Source organism: Mustela lutreola, chromosome 9 (genome assembly GCF_030435805.1).
Source record: "Mustela lutreola isolate mMusLut2 chromosome 9, mMusLut2.pri, whole genome shotgun sequence".
Classification (NCBI taxonomy): Eukaryota; Metazoa; Chordata; class Mammalia; order Carnivora; family Mustelidae; genus Mustela; species Mustela lutreola.
Genome location: NC_081298.1, coordinates 110,763,868 through 110,772,451, shown reverse-complemented (window position 1 = coordinate 110,772,451; position 8,584 = coordinate 110,763,868).

Here is an 8,584-nt window from a genome sequence, read left to right as displayed (position 1 = left end):
TGGCTCAGTGGGTTAAGCCGCTGCCTTCGGCTCAGGTCATGATCTCAGGGTCCTGGGATCGAGTCCCGCTTCGGGCTCTCTGCTCAGCAGGGAGCCTGCTTCCCCATCTCTCTCTCTGCCTGCTTCTCTGTCTACTTGTGATTTCTCTCTGTCAAATAAATAAATAAAATCTTAAAAAAAAAAAAAAAAAGATGTAGCCAAGAAAAAAATTTTTCAAAAAGGTAATCAGGAAGAGGTGACCTCCTCTGCTGTGTGCAATCTTGTCTAGATGTGATGCCAGGAACTGTGGTAGCCATGTTGTGATCATGAGAGAAGCCCCTCTGAGAACAGAGCTGGCCCAGTGAGGACAACATGGGAAGGGAGAGGAAACCTGCTACTCTGCTGATGTCACTGTAGCACTGAACTGACCAGCCCTGAGCTCTCCAGCCTTAGGGCTTCTTTGTGTAGGAAACAACTCTCTTTTATTGTTTAAGCCCCTTTGAGTTGGGCCTTCTATTCTTTCCAGCTGAAAGCATTCTAACTAATCCATACATCTCCCTCTGCTCCATTTCCTGCTCCAGAGGCAGGTGCAGACCAGCAGCAATCAGCTCCATTCTGGGGAAAAGCTATGCTACCTGTTTTTTGCCCACACAGTTGGAGCTCAGCCTCTTACGGCTGGCTGCTCATTATACAACCATGCTGCCCACCAGGGCCATGAAAAGAGCTGAGAACTCTGTTTAAAACCCCAGGCAGCAGGGAAGAGTGGTTTGAGGGGAGGTGTTGTGGGGGCCGCATGAAGAAAGGTCTTCAGATCCCCCATGCCTCCCCCGACCATAGCCCTGCCCAGCCCAGCCCAGCATTGCCCCCAGTGCCCCCGGAGACAATGCCAGAATCCACCCGCCAGCTGCCTGTGGGCCGGATGGGGTAGAAATGTTAGTGGTTAAATGCTGGAGAATCCCCAGGTCCTGGGGCTGGCGCAGAATGGGTTTTTGTTGAGGGATTGTGACCGTTCTGTCTCTGCAGTTCTCCTGGTGCAGGATGAATACAGGTCCGTTAAGTACTTTTCTGGCAACTGATTATATAGATTTGCTTCTATATGAGCTCTCTTTCAATGACCCAGGACCCCAAGAGGGCCCTCCCTCAGCCATTTGTGTTGAAAACACTTGGAACATGCTAGCTAGCCTCTTTGCTTTCTGGGAAAGGGACTCTGCCAGGGAGAATGGCTTAGAGGGAGGATATTTCTTATTTTTTTTTAATTTTATTTATTTATTTGACAGACAGAGATCACAAGTAGGCAGAGAGGTAGGTCGGGGAGGAGGGGGGCTGGGGAGGGAAGCAGACACCCTGCTGAGCAGAAAGCCTGATACGGGGCTCGATCCCAGGACCCTGAGATCATGACCTGAGCCAAAGTCAGGGAGGGCACTTCTTTTTTTTTTTAAAGATTTTATTTATTTATTTGACAGAGAGAAATTACAAGTACACTGAGAGGCAGGCAGAGAGAGAGAGAGAGAAGGAAGCAGGCTCCCTGCTGAGCAGAGAGCCCGATGCGGGACTCGATCCCAGGACCCTGAAATCATGACCTGAGCCGAAGGCAGCGGCTTAACCCACTGAGCCACCCAGGCGCCCGGGGAGGGCACTTCTTGAGGCATTTTCTTTCTCAGAGGAAATGCTAGAGGAACTGAATATCACCAGCCTTCCCCCAGGCCACCCACCACTAACTGCCAAGTGGTCTGCAAATTGCAGATCTAATAATTCTGCTCAGAGGCCTCAGTGGTACCTGCCTCCCCGGGACGGCCCTGCCTGAGCCAGTCAGCAAAGAACCTCAGGTCCTGCTCTTCCATCTTCCTGTTGCTAAGCTTTGACCATTCCCTGTCTCAGGCTTTCCACTGTCCCAGACGATTCTGCCACCCTGGTGTGGCCATCAGAGTTACAGAGATTGCTTCAGGCATGGGCATGTGACTCTTTCCTGGCTTTAAAAAAAAAAAAAAAAGTGTGTTAGTCCTAGGCCTTTTGTAGGAAACTCTGGGCAAGGGACACCCACTTCTGGTTTTGTTAGCTGGAGAGCGTACAGTTGACATTGCTGGGGACCGTCTTTGTCATCCAAGGGGGATCAGAGGAGGAAGGAAAGCAACCCAGAGGAAAGCAGATCAGAAGAGCACCCACCGACACCCTGATCCTGATGACATTCTCTGAGTACCTGAATCCGTCTCTACCTGAAACCTTCTTGTAGACTTTTCAGTGATTTGAGTTAATAAATTCCCTTTATTAAAAAACAAAACAAAACAAAACAAAAAACAAAACCTAGGGTGCTTGAATGGCTCAGTGGGTTAAGCCTCTGCCTTTGTCTTAGGTCATGACCTCAGGGTCCTGGGATCGAGCCCTGCATCGGGCTCTCTGCTTAGCAGGGGGTCTGTTTGCCCCCCTCTCTCTCTGCCTGCCTCTCTGCCTACTTGTGATCTCTGTCAAATAAATAAATAAAATCTTTTAAAAAATGTACCATTGTAGCTGGGCTCTCTGTCATTCCCATTCAAAGTCATTACTCATATAAAGGCATGACTCCCTCGCAGGCAGAATTAATCTCTCCTTCACTGTTCTCCACACGCTAACAGCACTTACCCACACTGCCTGCTCCTTTCTCTCCTGGCCCCGCGGAGCCAGCCCCTTTGGCGGGAGCAGACCTTGATCCGTCTCAGCCCCTGCTGGACCTTGGGTACTGAGTACCGTTCATTATACTCTCAAGTGGAGTTAAATTCCTTGGTGCATTGTAAGCTTTGGTCAACATAAAACCCCTCTCTCGTTTTCTTTATTCTCTTTCATCTCTCCCCCACTTCCATCCCTTCCTCCACAGAGGCAACACACTAATGGGACTCCTTCTTCCACCCCCTTGTCGGTGTTCTTGTAAAGTGCATATTGTCTTTAGGGTTTTTATTTTTGCAGTCGTTCCCATGTTGTTTCTTACATTTTAAACTCAGCATTAAGGCCCATCCGTATTGCTGTGTGTGCATTTAATCTCTCCTTGCTGCTGCACAATTGACGGTGGCTGTCTTTCCCATTTTTTTCTTTCCACTCTCCCAGGAAGCAGTAGCTCTGTTATGGCTGTTCTGGTCTACCCCCACAGCACCACATCCCTGTGTTTCCACGCAACACTGACACTGGTCTTTATCTGGCGAAGTTTGGCCTAATAGATTGCATTAGTTCTCTGCTGCTGGGTAACAAGTAGACTGACAGACTCAGTGGCTTAAAATAACATGCTTTTTTTTTTTTTTTTTTACCCTCCCATTCTCTATGGGTCAGGAGTTTGGGTCTAGCTTAGCTGGATCTTCTGTTCAGCCTGCAAGCGAGGCATTGACCATGATCATCAGAGGCTCCAGTAGACAAGGATCTACCTCTAAGCTCTTTTGGGCTGTTGATAGAATTTCTCTCCTCATGGCTGCAGAACTCAAGTTGACTTGCTTCTTTGAGGTCAGCAGGAGAGTCTCGGACCCTACATCCTTTTAAAAGAACAACTCACCAGATTAGGTTTGGCTCACCTAGGATAATCTCCCTTTTAAATTAAAATCAGTGCTAGGGGCTTTCATTACATCAACAAATTCTCTTCAACTTTTCTATACTGCTTAATCTCATCCTGAGCCGACATCCCATCCCCTTTGTTACATTTCATTGGTTAGAGGCAAGTTTAGACAGTCCTGCCCTTATGCAAGGGGAGAGAATTAAATAGGGCTTGGGCTCAGGAGCTCAGCTTAGAATTCTGCCTACCACATAGGTATAGTGTGATATTTTAATTTTGCTGCTGGTTTTTAAATTGGGCTAAAGGATCCACAACATAAATCTTCCCATCTTAACACTTTTAAGGTGTACGGTTCAGTAGTGTTAAGTACATTCGCACTATTGGGCTGCCATCACACCATCCATCTCCAGAGAGCTTTTCACCTTGTAAAATAGAGACTCTGTACCCATTAAACACTGACTTAGCATTTCCTTCTTGCCCCAGCCCCTGGAAACCACCATTCTACTTTCCGTCTCTATGGATTTGAATACTCTAGGTATCTTATATAAGTGGAATCCTATTTGTCTTTTTCTGGCTGGCTTATTTCACTTTGCACAGCAACATCAAGTTGCATCGACATGGTAGCATGTGTCAGAGTCCCCTTGCTTTTTAAGGCTGAAGACTATTGCATTGTGTGCATGTCATGGACACTTGGGTTGCTTCCATTTTGTGGCTGTTGTGAATAATGCTGCTATATGAACATGCGTGTGCATACATGTCTTTGACATCCTTCAATTCTTAGGGGTATGTACCTAGGATTAGAATTGCTGGGTCAGATGTCAGCTCTATTCTCAACTTCTTGAGGAACAGCCATATGGCTTTCCTAGTGGCCACACCATGTGATGCTCCCACCAACAGATGCACACAGATTCCGGTTTCTCCACATCCTCACCAACACTTGTTTTCTGTTTTCTTAGCAGCCATCCTAAAGGGTGCAAGGTGGTAGCTCACTGGGGTTTTGATTTGCATTTCTCTAATGATTAGCAATGTTGAGCATCTCTTCATGGGCTTATTGGCCATTTGTGTGTCTTCTTTGGAGAGAAGTCTGTTTGGATATCTTATTACAATCTTCATTTCTCTACTATTGATTTTGGCCACATCTTCATATGTTTCTTATCTTTTGGGGGGTTTCCTCTTCCAAAAGTCCATGCTTACAGCTTATGTTCATTTATTTTTCATGCTAATTTGCAGGAAATATACTTGTATACTGAGGTTGTATTAATTTTGTCAATTTTAGGCTTTGCACCTGTTCTCTCATTTTGTCAGCTGTCATCAGGAACAGGTATCTTTCATTTTGACATAGTAAAGTCTTTCCTCCTTTTTTTTGCATTATGGACTGTGCCTTGAAATTTTGTCTACTAAATCTTTTCCTCACTCTGAGTCTCAAAGATGTTCTCCTCCATGTGTTTTTTTTATTTTTCTTTTCTTTTTCTTTCCTTTTTTTTTTTTTTTAAGGTTTTTACTTCTTTCTTTATTTGACAGAAAGAGTGAAAGAGGGAACACAAGCAGGGGAAGTAGGAGAGAGAGAAGCAGGCTTCCCACTGAGCAGGGAGCCTGATGCAGGGCTTGATCCCACGATCATGGGATCATGGGATCATGACTTGAGCTAAGGTAGACACTTAACATCTGAACCACCTAGGCACCCCTTCTATCAATGTTATAATTTGGCCATTCACATGGACTCTTTAACCCACCATTTGAGTACCTACTTTGTATGGGATAATATTGTTTTTCTTTATAAGGTGAGGCAGAGTGTTCTCAGTAAGAACAGGTGGCTTTGGTACACCTTTTGTTGTATATTAAGCTTTCCTAGAACTAGGGCTCCATCTCTACCCTCTCCATGTTGTGCCAATGGGTTGTCTATTCTTTCACTAACATCATGCTGGTTTTCTGTTGTTGTTTGTTCGTTCTTAAACAATGTCACTGTAGTATGCCTGAATATTTAAGGGAGAGAGGTTCCTGCCTACCCATCTTCTTAGGTATCTGTAGAACTTTATTCCTTCTCACACATTTCAGGGTAAGTTTTCATAGCTGGAATTTTTATTGGGATTACAGTGACATTATAGATTAACTTAGGGAGAAGTAACATCACCATATATTTGGCCAGGCCTCCCAAGAGCACGAGATGACTCTGCTTGGAGGGTGTCTACACCCATACTTTTCTCCCACCTAGCAATTAGCAAGCAATGGTTGGAGTTTGCTAAATCAGGGCTAGAGAGGAAATCTCCAAGGAGGAAGAAAGAACAGGTCTCAAATGTTCCTCACCACCGCTCCCTCCATTTCCAGCCAAGCTGGGCAATAGGAAGGAAACACCCTGTTACAGAACCTATGTTCTCCAGGTAGACAAAACCCAGATATGATGGAGGAAATTAATATGGTGGGAAGTTGAGCTTTGCACTTAGAAGGATTTGGCTCCCCTGAGGTGGGACGAGGGGCAAGGGGATCACAGAACAATAGAATAACTCCTGGTTTTCCCCCAAGGTTGCCCTGGCCAGCATCACATGATGGCACTGGCTGGTTCACCACCATCAATGATGTTTGGAGGATTGGTCATGCTTTTTTCCCCCAAACCATCCACTCCACAATCTTCCTGAGCCACATTCTAACCATATGAAGTAGGTAGATTATTATTTCCATTCAGCAGAAGAAGAGAACTATGGTCCACAGAGAAGGAAGTTCACTCATCACTCAACAAAGATTTATCTGGAATCCCCAGTGCTGGGGCCTGGAACACAGCAGGGACCAGACAAATAGTCCCAGTCTACTATTGGTAAATCAGCAGAAACCATGATGGGCATGTTGCTTTTGTCAGCCAGCACCCCCTCCCTGAGGGAACCAACATCTTTACATCCCATTCCTGTGGTGTTAGTCAATCATGGTGTTCTCTCCACTTTGCAAAGTTAGGGAAAGGGGCCAGTGGTCTATGTGGAGCCAATATGGCACCATACTCCCTAGACAGTGATTGGTCCAGAGGGTGGACAGACGATCCACCAGAACCAATCAGAATCTCCCCTGGGCTTTTCATATGGATGGTGGGGGACAGACATTTCTTTCTAAGGTTGCTAAGGCAGGTGGGTATGAGTCTTGGGTTGTTGGCAGTCATCTTGGTACTGGAGAGAGCTGTAAGGAAGAATAAAACTGATCAGACACAAGTAGTACAGACACATGACAATCAGAGACTGACAACATTGTTTGATCACTGGATCTAGCCATGCCTGAAGTTAGCACACCTGTACTTTCTAGTTATGTAAGCCACCCCATCATCTTTTGGCTTGGATTTGAATTACAATCAGTGGAAAGGAAAAGAGTCCCATTGGACAGAGAACACAGCAATAAGTCCAACTTTCCGCTCACTCTACTTGACTGTCATTCCTCAAGATCACCAGACGCTTTTAAGATGGGGCCTTTTTTGGTCCTAATTTCCCTTTTCTCAGAATCTCTTTGAATCCTAATTCTGTCAGCAAATAACCTTTATTCCTTATTGTTTTATGGCATCTTCTAGAATGCCAAATGTGCCTTCTGGGTCAATATTCAAATTGCTGATAAAGATGATGGGTTGGAGAACAGAGCCCTGTAATACAAAACACCCTCCTCCTTCAGGCCATCCACTCCTTAGCTTTTCACACGGTTTCTGGTCTTCACAGAATCCCAGATTCCTGTTACTATACAAGGACTTCATATTCCCACTGCCCATTCCCCATCCCCCACCTCGGCTTCTTGGCTCAAGTTTTCCTCCACAGAGCTGCCAACCTTGGCCAGAGAGCAAGTGGCCTGTGCGGTGAGCATCTGTTTGCAGCTTCCCAGCATCCATTTCCCCACTTCCCAGCCACGAGCACCTAGATTCCTCTCCTCCATTCTCAACTGTGTGCTTTATTGTAATATTTAATAAGACTTTATGGAAGTTTCTAGAATAATGGAAGGAAAGTACAACACAGAGCACAACCAATGGTTACCTCTAAAGATGACTGTGCTGAGCTCCTAGACAGGGGAGGAGGGAAAAGTCATGTGGTAGTAATTTGAAAAAAGGGTCCTTTCTCCAAACCCCCTGGTAAGCCCAAGAGAGAGGGCCCAGAGCCCCTTTGCCCAAATGAATGCCACTCTAAGTATCATCTTTTCCAGATGATACACGGCAGGAAGGCCCACCTCATTCAGGGAACACCAGCAAGCCAACCACCACAGGGAGGGCCTTTGTCTCTGTGGGCCCAGAGAGTCAGCTACATGCATCAGGGCATGCTGGGTGATGTGACCTGGCCTGAACCCAGGGTGAGGCTCCTGAGTTCCAATCCAGGTTGGGTATGGCCAGGCCCAAATGAGCTTCTCTGTTTCTCCCAAGGTCAGGCCAGCTGAAGTCATTCTCCATGGCAGCTGGCCTACAGGTCCGGCTGCATGGCAGCCCCAGGTTTTCTGCACCTTCTTGAAGAAGAGCTCACTGAATCCTCAATACCCCAACTCTGATCCAGGTCTGAGAGCTGATGCTTCTTTTTAAATGTCTAAATTACAGCAAACAACAAAAACAAAACACATTTCTTCCAAAGAAGCAACATCACCAAGAACAGAGCTCTGCTTGCTGACACGTCTGGTTTCCACTGTCACAGTCTGTGCAACTTTCCAGTCTGAAGCATCCTGGGATGCTTGCGGCTACATCTCAACAATAAATCTCCCTCAGAAGGACAGGTGGGAACCCACCTTAGAAAACTGTGAAATTCAACTGCCTATACAGATAGCGTTCCCAGAACGAGGGAGGGGAGTGGTCAGGTAAGTTCAAGTCTGTACTCTTTGGAGGCAGCTCACAACTTCTAAATAAAGGTAGTTTTGTTTTTGTTTTGTTTCAGATTCAGAGTCTCAGGGTCTAGTTGTGGCCAGTGCACCTAGATACAAAAGAAAGCAAGATGGAAAACATGGATTTTGAAAGTGCTGACCCGACACCACAAACCCGGGTTGAAGTCAGTAGACACAAAACAAATATGGTCCAGGTAGCTACACACAAAGTGGCACAAAGAAGGCATTGAGATGGCTGCACCCTGGAGGGGATGATGGGGATGACTCACATCAAGGGCG